The sequence below is a fragment of the Arachis hypogaea genome, chromosome 14 (genome assembly GCF_003086295.3).
Source record: "Arachis hypogaea cultivar Tifrunner chromosome 14, arahy.Tifrunner.gnm2.J5K5, whole genome shotgun sequence".
Lineage (NCBI taxonomy): Eukaryota > Viridiplantae > Streptophyta > Magnoliopsida > Fabales > Fabaceae > Arachis > Arachis hypogaea.
Window position 1 is genome coordinate 62,945,443 of NC_092049.1, and position 13,262 is coordinate 62,958,704.

The 13,262-nt window shown below is 39.1% G+C and overlaps 1 non-coding gene across 1 annotated transcript; it reads right to left on the reverse strand.

The window, feature by feature from the left end:
• Positions 1 to 12,933: 12,933 nt before the first annotated feature.
• Positions 12,934 to 13,040, reverse strand: LOC112745546 (small nucleolar RNA R71). Its single transcript, XR_003173467.1, has one exon. It is a non-coding gene; the product is annotated as a small nucleolar RNA R71 (small nucleolar RNA).
• Positions 13,041 to 13,262: the final 222 nt, after the last annotated feature.

The window sequence follows — 13,262 nt, forward strand, 5'->3', positions numbered from 1 at the left end:
ATTGATTCTTTGTGGAGGGTAGAATCTTGCTAAAAACTTGTTAATAACATCTTCCCAGGTGGTGAGACTTTCCTTGGGGAATGATTCCAGCCACTTTGATGCCTTGTCCCTAAGAGAGAAAGAGAACAAGAGCATTTTATAAGTGTCTGGATGAACTTCATTTGACTTCACAGTGTCACAGATCCTCAAGAAGGTGGTGAGATGTGATGGGTTGGAACCGAATTCCAACACCTAAAACTCACCAGCAAGTGTACCAGGTCGCATCAAGTAGTAAAACTCACTTAGAGTGAGGTCGATTCCACAGGGATTGATGGATCAAGAAACTTTATTGGGTGATTAGTTTAGTCAAGCTAACATTGAAGTAAAATTTGATGAAATATAGCCAACAGGAAGTAAATTGACAAGAATTATAAATGACAAAATGTAAATAGGCAGAAAACTTAAAGAGCAAGAAATGTAAATTGACAGAATCTTAAATGACAAGAAATGTAAATTGCATGAAAAGTAAAGGGGGCCTGGGTGCTGGAAATTAAAGGAAGCAATAGATCAAAGCTTAGAACAATGGCAGGGAAATTAAACTTGCAGGAAAAGTAAATCAGATCATGGACAGAAATGTAAAATGCAGAACGATTGCAGAAGGATTAAATTGTTTGAAAGTAAATTGAAGGCAAATGAGAACAGAAAGTAATGGGAACCAAAGATCAAAGTTAAGCTCAATGTAAATTGAATTGTAAACTTACAGCAAAAGAAAATTGTAGCAGAGGAGAAATTGAAGTTGCAGAAGAGAGAAACTGAAATAGAAAGCAAAACTCAGATCTGATTTTTAATTCTTAAAATTTAATAAGGAAAATTTAAAAGAGAGAGCTCTCTACTCCTACTCCTACTACTCCCTAATGGAGCCAGCCTTTAATGCTCTCTATTAGAGCCAACCTCCCATGAAAATGAGAATGATGCCTTTATATAGGATTTTTACAAAATGAAAATAAAATGAAATTGAAATTAAAAACAAATTACAATTTAAATGAAATTCCTCATCTAATTGATCCTTGTGCCTTTGAGTGATGTTAATTGGGCTTTGCTTGCTTTGGATTTGAGGAGGAGTGGATCTGGTTGGCCTTGGTTTAATTGGTTTGGAGCATGGGTCAAGCTTGGTTCAAGTTGGTTTGGTGTGGGACACCTCCCAGGGCAATGCTCGGCTCTCCATAAGAGCGTAGCATTGGTGCTGCCTTGGCCTTCCAATTTGGTGCGTGACAAGCTTTTTGTTGGGCAGCTCTTCAATGTAGCGCTCAGCTCTCCCCAAGAGCGTAGCATCCTTGCTTCCTTGGTGAGGCTCCAGGTTCAAGCCTTGGTGAAAGCATTTGGAGAGCAATTTCTTTGTGAAGCAAAAAGAGGTAGCACCTTGCCTTGAGTGGAAGGCCTCAAGTTCAAATCCTAGTGAAGCCATATTGGCTTATTTTCCTTGCATTTTCTTTGGGAGAGAGGATGACAATGCTTTCCAAGAGAGTGCTATGCTCTCCAAGTGAGCGCTACTTTGCTTTGGAGTGAGGCTCCAGCTTCGAACCTTGGTGGAAGCACTGGCTGATTGTTTTGCTTGTTTTTGGCCCTTAAAGATGCATTTCACTCGTGTCTCGATTTCATGCCAAATATGGATTTCCATATATCATTGGAAAGCTCTGAATGTCAGCTTTTCAATGCAACTAGAAACACATCAATCGGACATTTGTAGCTCAAGTTATGGCCCTTTGAAGGAGGCATGGTCATGCTATGAGCGCCCAGGTTTTAACTTAGCAAAAATTTTGCTTGCAAGCTCATTTTGCATCATGATAGAGCTCTGCTCTTGGCAAGAGCTGAGCTTTATGTGCTGATTGTCACTCTCTTTTAATTTGGTCATGGGCCACGCTTTTAAAAGCGTGGCCTAAGGCTCCAAAGTGTGCTCCAACTTCAAAGGGTGCCCCAAAACTCTTTTTTTTCTCATTTTTAGCTTATCTTGTGCTTCTTTGCTTCTTTTTCTCCTTATTTCCTACAAGATTTATAAAATTAAAAGATCAAGGAAATATACCATTTAGGCACAAAAGAATGCAATATCTAAGCACAAATTATCAATTTCTTATATGAAAAAGCATAGAAAAATATGACATGGTGACATGTCATCACAACACCAAACTTAAACCTTGCTTGTCCCCAAGCAAGAAAAGAATCATGCAATAAAGATTGACAATCCAAGATAAGAAGAATAGCAAGTTAATGTTCATGGTAGGCTAGTTTTCAATGCAAGCTACAATCACAAAAGCAATGTAAATGATTGATGCTTCTATCTAGCTCATTTTATGAAATCTTTTCTTATATTTCTTCCTTGAAACAAGCTTTTGATTTTCTTATTAGCTTCTCCCATTTGGGTGCTTTGCCCCATGAGTTAATAACAAAGCTACGATTCTAAATGCTTTGTTTTCAAGTATTACCACTTGATACATAAGCACCACAAGCATTTAATTAGAGGACTTCATTAAGCTCATTTGTTTCTTTCCTTGACTCTCTAATCATTGATGCTCAGAACCTTGAGCTTTGAGGGAGTGAATTTGCACTTGAGCCTAACCTTGACTCTAAGTGTTTTGTTTTCAAGCTTTTTGCTTGATACATAAACACCACAAGTACTTAACAAATTAATTGTCATTGGTACTCAGAGCCTTCAGCTTTCTCATTCTTTCCCTTTTTCTTTCTTGCTTTAATTGTATTTGCTTCTTCAAGGTTTTCATGATTTTCAAAAGATTTCACAAAATGTACTAGATGAAAACTTCAATTAAATGAAATCCAATGCAATTGAGCAACAATTAATCATACTAGCTTTCCAAAACTTATATGCACATGCTAATTTCTTCTTTAATTCCTTGTTTGTTTATGATCATGATACTTTACTGCTTTCGAACTCAGAGAATTCAAGTTGATAGTCATAATGCCACAGCAACATGTTATCATTTAGAAATCAGACTATGCTTATTCATACACACATGCATACAGAGAATATAAAGACAATCATACAATTTAAAGTGCTGGAAACAAATGAGAGGAAAATGAACTTTACAACCTTGTAGTTTATCTTCTCTATTGTTGTCACTTTCCTCCCATTCTTCCTTTTCCCTTGCCAAACTCAGAATTCTTGCTCATCCTCAAGCAACACTTAGAACAATGGCTATGGGGATAAAATAGATCATGAATGTCTTATATAATGAAATATTAGTAGCACATGTGTTTTAAGCAAGCAAAATTAAAGATAACAATCAAGGCACAAGAGACAGAGACATTTTGATTGCATAGATAAGAAGGTGTGCACAATACATTGCATAAAAGATAAGTGGCACACCAAACTTAGTGTGACACTTTCACTTGGAATTAATGCAAGTATCTTGTAAAAATTGGAACCAAATTTTATTGCATAGTAACACCAAACTTAGAATGCAATCATATATCAAATTATTTGAATTAAAACTAAGCAAATAAAACTATTATTTGTTAAGTACAATCACCAAGCCAAGAATCTGTCATGAATGAGGATCTCTTGGTGATGTACTAACAAAGATAGTTAATAAGCAAACTAGAGGGAAGCATTTAAAAACAGAAAAATAACTAAAGCGAGTAGAATAAAAAAAAGTGTTAAATCAAAAGAGAAAAATAAAACTGCAGAGGCATTGTGATTATGTAAACAAGTGGTGCTGCTGGATGACTTGCATAGAAAATTAAGTGGCACACCAAACTTAGAATCTTAGTGTGACACTTTAAAATTGATGCAATCATCCAGAGGGATTGAAAACAAAGTGTTGCATGGCAACACCAAACTTAGAATGTAACCATATGCCAATTTATTGGATTTAAACAAAGCAAAGAATGAAAACAAAGCAAAGAAGAGAAATGTTACCTACTGTTGACATATTATTCTTCACTTTCTTCCTCTTTTTCCAGTTTGTTAAGAGGAATGACCTCAAGGGGGAAGAAGATTCAGCTACTGTCCCTTGTCTTGGCCTTTCCTCAGCAAGCTTCCTTTTGCAAATGGCTTGATTGATCTTGCTTGCTGAATTAAGAACAGAATTGGTGCTTTTGCTAGTTGCCTTCACTTCTTTGGATTCAAGACTTGGTTGCTGTGTGATTATTGGAGTTTTGTCTTTATCAAGAGTCCCTTGCAACGGTGGTTCCGTGAGATCTTCCTCTGTGCACTTCTCCACTTCAATTGAGTGTGACTTCTCTTGATTGTCTTCCTCACTTTCTTGCTCCTCCACTCCTTCCTTTGTACTCAACATTTGACTTAATAGCTCTTTCATGGAAGAGGTTTGTTATTTTTCCTAAGATTTCTTCATCTCCTCTTCATATTTTTCAATCACAGATTCAAGGGAAGTTTGTGAGGGTTGTGAACGTTCATGTTCCTTTGTCACCTCAAGTGCAGTTTCATTTTTAACCACCTCATTCTTAATTGAAAGTTCACTTGATATAATAGCCTCCTCATCTTGCTCTTCCACTTCCTCCTTTGCATTTAGCATTTGATTTAGCAACACTTCCATGTTTTTGAGGGAATTCTCTTGTTCTTTCCATGATCTCTGTGCTTCCTTTTCATATTTTTCAAGCATGGTTTCAAGCCTTGAGAGGCTTTGGTTCATGGAAGTTTGTGTGGACTGTGAGTTTTGGAAGAGAGTTTGTGTCAAGGGATAGTTAACTGATGAAGAATTTTCAGATGAAAACCTGGGAGATGAGGTTTGACAGCTTTCCATGAATGAATTGAAGGTTTGCTCAAGTGATGATAGCTTTTGATAAGTGGAGTATGAATTGTCAAATGCTTTCTGATTTTGATTCTCCCAAGCACAACTTAAATCATTGCCGAATTCATCACAGCATGAATCATCTTGTTGCTTTGGGGGACAATCTTGCATGAATGCATTAACAGCACAATCAAATGATGATGTTCCTTGATGAACAGAAGATGAAACATTGAAATTCCCTTCCCAGCCACAATTTATGTTAGCATCATAACAATATGAGTCACTTTGTGGCTCTGGGAAATAGTTCACTTCACTTGATTGTTCATACTCTTGTTGATATGCCAGCTACCATGAGGATAATGAAATAAATCATTTTGTAGTTCTGGACAATATCTCATGTGATTCTCTTGATCATTTATCATTTTTTGGTGATATTCCCAGCCACCATTAGAATAGCAACTTGCATCATTTTGTGGTGGAGGAAAATATCCCATATGATTTTCTTGCTCATCTTGTGTCTCTGAAGCAAATCTCCATGGATTGGAGTGCTCAGAATTTGTATTTTTTTGGTGATATTCCCAGCCACCATTAGAGATTGGTGATGGGGGGTAATATCCCATAAAATTTGTTTGATCATAAGATGAGTTGAACACCATTTGAATTTTGTAAAATACAACACCAAGGAAAATTGAAATTACTCATATCAGAGATGAGAATTTTTTAGTGAGGCAAAAACTCAAACACCTTGGTTTCAATCTAAAACAGAAAACAAAAATAAAGAAAATGCTTGATCTAGATTCTCACCCACGTAATCATTGTTGATCTAAATCAATCTCCGACAACAACGCCAAAAACTTGATGGGTTGGAACCGAATTCCAACACGTAAAACTCACCGGCAAGTGTATCGGGTCACATCAAGTAGTAAAACTCACTTAGAGTGAGGTCAATCCGACAGGGATTGATGGATCAAGCAACTTTTGTGGGTGATTAGTTTAGTCAAGCTAACATTGAAGTGAAATTTGATGAAATGTAGCCAACAGGAAGTAAATTGACAAGAATTGTAAATGACAGAATGTAAATAGGCAGAAAACTTAAAGAGCAAGAAATGTAAATTGACAGAATCTTAAATGACAAGAAATGTAAATTGCATGAAAAGTAAAGGGGGCCTGGGTACTGGAATATAAAGGAAGCAATAGATCAAAGCTTAGAACAATAGCAGGGAAATTAAACTTACAGGAAAAGTAAATCAGATCATGGACAGAAATGTAAAATGCAGAACGATTGCAGAAGGATTAAATTGTTTGAAAGTAAATTGAAGGCAAATGAGAACAGAAAGTAATGGGAACCAAAGATCAAAGTTAAGCTCAATGTAAATTGAATTGTAAACTTACAGCAAAAGGAAATTGTAGCAGAAGAGAAATTAAAGTTGCAGAACAGAGAAAATGAAACAGAAAGCAAAACTCAGATCTGATTTTTAATTCTTCAAATTTAACAAGGAAAATTTAAAAGAGAGAGCTCTCTACTCCTACTCCTACTACTCCCTAATGGAGCCAGCCTTTAATGCTCTCTATTAGAGCCAACCTCCCATGAAAATGAGAATGATGCCTTTATATAGGCTTTTTACAAAATGAAAATAAAATGAAATTGAAATTAAAAACAAATTACAATTTAAATGAAATTCCTCATCTAATTGATCCTTGTGCCTTTGAGTGATGTTAATTGGGCTTTGCTTGCTTTGGATTTGAGGAGGAGTGGATCTGGTTGGCCTTGGTTTAATTGGTTTGGAGCATGGGTCAAGCTTGGTTCAAGTTGGTTTGGTGTGGGACACCTCCCAGGACAATGCTCGGCTCTCCACAAGAGCGCAGCATTGGTGCTGCCTTGGCCTTCCAATTTGGTGCGTGACAAGCTTTTTATTGGAAAACTCTTCAATATAGCGCTCAGCTCTCCCCAAGAGCGCAGGATCCTTGCTTCCTTGGTGAGGCTCTAGGTTCAAGCCTTGGTGAAAGCATTTGGAGAGCAATTTCTTTGTGAAGCAAAAAGAGGTAGCACCTTGCCTTGAGTGGAAGGCCTCAAGTTCAAATCCTAGTGAAGCCATATTGGCTTATTTTCCTTGCATTTTCTTTGGGAGAGAGCATGACAATGCTCTCCAAGAGAGCGCGGTACTTTCCAAGTGAGCGCTACTTTGCTTTGGAGTGAGGCTCCAACTTCGAACCTTGGTGGAAGCATTGGCTGATTTTTTTGCTTGTTTTTGGCCCTTAAAGATGCATTTCACTCGTCCCACAATTTCGTGCCAAATATGGATTGTCATATACTGTTGGAAAGCTCTGAATGTCAGCTTTCCAATGCAACTGAAAGCACATCAATCGGACATCTGTAGCTCAAGTTATGGCCCTTTGAAGAAGGCATGGTCATGTTGTGAGCGCCCAGGTTTTAACTTAGCGAAAATTTTGCTTGCAAGCTCATTTTGCATCATGATAGAGCTCTGCTCTTGGCAAGAGCTGAGCTTTGTGTGCTAATTGCCATTCTCCTTTAATTTGGTCATGGGCCACGCTTTTAAAAGCATGGCCTAAGGCTCCAAAGTGTGCTCCAACTTCAAAGGGTGCTCCAAAGCTCTTTTTTTTTTCCTTTTTAGCTTATTTTGTGCTTCTTTGCTTCTTTTTCTCCTTATTTCCTACAAGATTTATAAAATTAAAAGATCAAGGATATATACCATTTAGGCACAAAAAATGTAATATTTAAGCACAAATAATCAATTTCTTATATGAAAAAGCATAGAAAAACATGACATGGTGACATGTCATCAAGATGTTGATTGGTGTCCTCTTGAGCATTTCCTCTAAAGAAATAATTATTCTGAACTAGAATGATGAGCTGTGGTTTATGCTCAAAGTTGTTGGCATGTATATTAGGTCTCACGATGCTACTCCCGCAATTCCCAGGATTAGGATTTATGTAGGAACTTAGCACCCTCCTCTCTTATGGAGCCTGGTTGTTGCCAACAGCTTCTTCATGTTGTTTTTGTGCTTCTCCTTCCATGGTTTGGGTTGGACCTTCTTCTTCTTCTTCACCAACCACTCTTTTGCCTCTTGGCACTGCTTCTCTTCTTAATCTTAGTAATGTTCGCTCTGGTTCAGAATCGTAGGAAATGTCAGCTCTCCTTCTCCCTATCATACACAAGACAGAATCACAAATGAAAAGGAAAATGTTAACACCCTTGGGAAGAAGGGCGGGTAATCCAAACTAATTGATGCAAAATAACAAACAGTTAGTGTGCTCTTGTTAATGTTAGTATGTGTGCAGTGAGAAAGAAAGATTAAAAAGAAATAAAACAAAAGAACTAACAATGGTAAAAGAAATGCTTAATCTAATTATTCATCCACTGAATCACTGTCAATTCAAATCAATCTCCGGCAACGGCGCCTTAAAACTTGATGACCGGAATTCACACCCCATAAAAATTTATTATGAATCTGTTCTTTGGCAAGCGCACCAAAATTATCGTCAAGTAATAACCCACTAGGAGTGGGATCATATCCATAGAGATTGATTGATTGAGCAGTGTTAGCTAATGAGTTAATTAGTTAAGCTAATCAAATAGAGAGTGTTGAGTGCTGGAAATTAAATTGCAGAATTATAAAGACATAAAAATAAAGGAAAGCAATAAAGCGCAGGAATGTAAATGGCAATAATGTAAAGAATAGAAACATAAAAGGCTAAATTGTAAAAGGGAATGAGGAATTAGCAGAATGTAAAAGAAAGCTATAAAGAATGTGGAAGATAAGAATAGGGGAATTCATTGGGTTTGGGAGATGTTGATCTCTTTGGATTAAATCCAATTCATCTTATCTTCAATCATGCAACTCATTGACCACTTGGCAATCATGAGTGATTGAGTCCCAATCCCTTGGTAATCCAATCTCTCAAATCTTGATCAATAGCCAATTCCTTGGTCTAATTGCTCATGAGAAGAGATGAAGAATGGTCCCTGATTTTACCACACACTTTCCTAGATCCAAGCATTGTGAGGATTAATGTTACTATATCCAACACAAACCCAAATCTATTCAAGCATGAGAAGGATTATCAAGCATGGTTCTATGATTCCTCTTCCAAGGCTCACATAAAACCAAAGATCATTTACTCTCTTTCCCAAGATAATTGAATGATAGAGTGAAGAACAAAAATCCTTCACTCTATCATTAATTCATCAAGTACAACAGAGCTCCCTCTCCCAATGAGAGGGAGTTTAGCTACTCATAGCTCAGAGAAAAGTACAAGAGATGGAAGACATGAAGTGTAAAAAGTGAAAACTCGATCTAAACTTGGCAATGCCAATTCAATACTACCCAACTCAACTCCCCTTTTCAGTACTTCCAGGGGTTATTTATACTACTCCTAGCACTAGAATTAAGAAAATACAAAAGGAAAAGAAAATTACAACTGGAGGGAAAAGGAAAACTCAATAAACCTGACCTCTAGTAGCTAGCGTGTGACTGGCGCTTCAGTGTCGTGCCATGCCCAGCTCTTCAAGTGGCACACCCCTTGTGTTGGCATCCCTGGCATGCCATGCCTTCGAACCCAAGTGGCACGCCCAGGGTCTTTTTAGCACTTGTTCAGCCTGGTGTGCTACGCCTTCGAGTCCAAGTGGCACGCCAAGGCTCTTCTTAGAAGCTTGGTTAGCCTAGCGTGCCACGGCTTCGACCTCAAGTGGCATGCCCAGGCTCTTTTTTAGAATGTTGTCTAGCCTGGCGTACCACGCCTTCGACCTCAAGTGGCATGCCCAGGCTCTTTTTAGAACCTTTGCTAGCCTGGCGTGCCACGCCTTGAACCTCAAGTGGCACGCCCAGGCTCTTCCTTGGAGCTTTGAACTGGCGTGGCACGCCCAAGGTCTGGCGTGCCACACCGATTATGGTTGTTGCATCTTCTTCTCTGGAAAATGCCACGCCCAGGGTCTAGCGTGTCACGCCCATAGTGCAGGCTTCTTCACCTCTCTGGAAAACATAACTAGCGTACCACGCCCAGTGTCTAGCGTGCCACGCCCAGCATTCCTCTTTGTTCCAGTAGCTAGCGTGCCACACCCAGCATTCAAGTGGCACGCCTAGATCGCTAATGAGAGTTCGCGTGCTAGGCCTTCGATTTCAAGTGGCACGCCCAACTTTGGTGCTTGGTCTTCTTTAGTGTTGGCATGCCACGCCTGGGTCTATAAGTGGCACACCCAAGTGAGAAGGATACCTAGCATGCCACGCCTTCGATACCAAGTGGCACGCCCAGGTGTTTGGGTCTTCACTTCCTTCCTGGAAACTTGAACTGGCGTGCCACGCCTGGATATTCAAGTGGCCCGCCCAAGTGAGAAGGATACCTGGCGTGCCACGCCTTCGATACCAAGTGGCACGCCCAGGTGTTTGGGTCTTCACTTCCTTTCTGGAAACTTGAAGTGCTGTGCCACGCCTGGATATTCAAGTGGCATGCCCAAGTGAGAAGAATACCTGGCGTGCCACACCTTCAACACCAAGTGGCATGCCCAAGTTAAATTGACCCTCTCCAAGCTTGGCGTGCCATGCCTGAGTCTTCAAGTGGCACGCCCATGGTGTATGATGGACTTAGCGTGCCACGCCCAGCTTGGTGTGCCACGCCCTTTTTGTGGTCTTCATCATTGCTCTCTAGAATTTACTACTAGTGTGCCACGTCCTGATGCTGGCTGATGAATCCATATTTGATGATGATTTTTGGTTAGAATTGAATGGATTTTCATCACATAAACTCACACTTATTCCCTTGAATAGCATGCTTTTGATCTCTCCTCCCAATTTGTGCTTGATCATGAAAATATGCTCTTTTATACCTAATTGAATCTATTTTATTCCATTTGCCTTCCATTCGATGCCTTGATGTTGTTGTTGAGTGCTTTCAGGTATATAACGTAGGAATGGATTGGAGAAAATGGAAGAAGAGCATGCAAAGTGGAGGAAGCAAGAGAAATCAAAGAAAATGAGCTCAGAGACGTGTGCGTACGCACAGCTACCTGTACGCATGCACAGCCACCCAAGTAGAGCACGTGGATTGCATCGAGTGCGTCGTGCATCCTGCCAAGCATCACGTAGTGTGCATGCGTCTGTGCGTCCGCACAGGTGTCCGCACATGACTTCATTAAAATAGCACGTGCCTCGTGATTTGAGGGCTTTGGAGGCCCATTTCTAAAGTCTTCTAGCTCATATTGGAGGGGGGAATGAAGCCATAACATACCATATCATTTAGTATAGTTTAGGAGTAGAGTAGGAAGTTTTAGTTTTAGTTTTTCTCTAAGTTTTTCATCATCTCTATTAGGGTTTATATTAGGGTTTTACATTCAAGTGCCATTTCTATATTTGATCTTGGATTTTGCAAGCTTTTATTGTAAGTATTCTCTTGTTATTACTCTTTATAGTGACATTGTTATTACTCGTTCTTCTAATTCAAGTTATAGTTCAATTTTGCCTCTCTCTTGCAATTTAATTTTCTTGTTGATGAATTTGATGTTTGATGTTTATTACATGATTCCTTGTGTTATTCTTGTTGATTGAGATCAATTGTTGCTTTTAGTTCAAGCCTTTACTCATTTTCCTCATGTTTAAGCTTTTTGCCCACCAAGTGTTTGACAAAATGCCAAACATGGTTTTAGGCTAAATTTTTTGTTCTTGGCTTGGGTAAGTGAGCAATTGGGTTCCTAGAGTTGGAATGTCCAACATTTAGTTTCAATTCTTGGGTTGTTAATTGTTCTTGTTCCTACTAACGCTAATTTGTTGCTAAGGTAATTAGCAAGCAAGTTAGGATTTGTGGGTTAAGGACACTTATGCTCATTTAACTTACCTTCCGATGTGAGGGTTGATCAAGTGAGACTAATCCATCATAATTGTCATAGTTGTGGTTCTAACAAGGAAAGGATCCTTAGCTCACTCCAAGCCAAGACTCTTTTTGATGCTTTCAATCTTTTATAGCTTTATATGTTGATTTCTTTTATACTTTACTTATTTATATTGCATAGTCGGTTCTTTAATTTCTTAATTATTTCAATCATTATAATTTTGCATTTTTTTATTGCTTTATATGTTTATTTCTTCATTCACAAACCGTTGATCACTACAACCGGAATTGCACACTCATTGTTCTAAAGTGCTCCTAGGGAGATGACTCGGGATTTCAAACTCCCGGTTTTATATATGTTTTGATTGTGACATCTTTTGAATTGACATTTGATTGGTGACCAATTATTGGGTTTGGACTATACTTGTAACATCAATCCTATTTTTAGAGTGAGATCCAAACCTATGCTTTTGTCCATTCACCATCAAAATTTTGGCGCCATTGTTGGGGAGTTCACTTTATGAGCAATGAGTGCTACTATTTTGGTTGTTGTAAATATGTAAATATTGTGAATACTTGATTTTGGTTTGCTACTTGGCTCTAATTGTAGATACCACATTCCTTTTAGATTAACTTTAATAGTTTTTGGTTGTTGAGTTAGTTCTTGTTTACTTGCTATTTTTGTTTTGCCCTTCGTAATTGCATGGTTTCATTGCCTCCTCAGTTGAAAGACACGGTCGCTTCCAGACCCGAGCTTGGCTACTTTTGATCTGGAAATTGAAAGAACTTTAACTCGTTTAAGGCAAGCTCCGCGCCGGCTAGCTTTTGTGAATAGTAAATCGGGTTCCCTTGAGGAGCACTCCCATTCACTATCACTAACCATCCGTGACCATCATTCTCCAATGAACAAGGAGACTCTATATTCATCTGTGGGGAGTACTGAATTCTCTTTAAGTGACTCAGGTGACACCGACATGGCGGACCCACCTAGAAGAATCACCTTGAAGGAGGTCGGAGCTCCTGATCTTAACTTGCAACCACTTCAAATCTTTTATCCGGCCTTAGACCCAAATTTTGAGCTCAAGTCTGACACGATAAACTTGCTCCCCAAGTACAATGGATTGCCTGGAGTGGATCCCTTGAAGCATTTCAAAGATTTCCAAGTTGCTTGTGCAACTGCAAGAAGACATGGGGCTGATGAAGCTGCAGTGCTGGTCTTCGCCTTTCCTTTCTCTTTGGAGGAAAAAGCGAAGGAGTGGTTTTATACTCAGACAGGTGAAGTTAGATCCAACTGGGACTTGTTGCGTAAAGAGTTTTTGGAAAAGTTCTACCCTTTCCAAAAAACAAACAAGTTGCAAAGAGAGATTTCTTGCATTGTGCAACGGGATGGGGAGACTTTGTATGAGTATTGGGAGAGATTCAAGAAATTACTGGAGGCTTGTCCTCACCATTGGATTGATGAGTTAGTCCTTATCAGTTACTTCTATCAAGGAATGCATCACCAAGACAAGCTTCTCCTAGATGCCGCAAGTGGAGGTTCATTGACCAAGAACAAGACCGCTGCGGAAGCATGGGAAGTTATATTAGACTTAGCGGACTCCACTCAACACTCAAGGGCAAGGAGTCCACAATCGAAAGCTGTGAATGAAGTTTCTCCCTTAGAGATGCTATTTTGATCA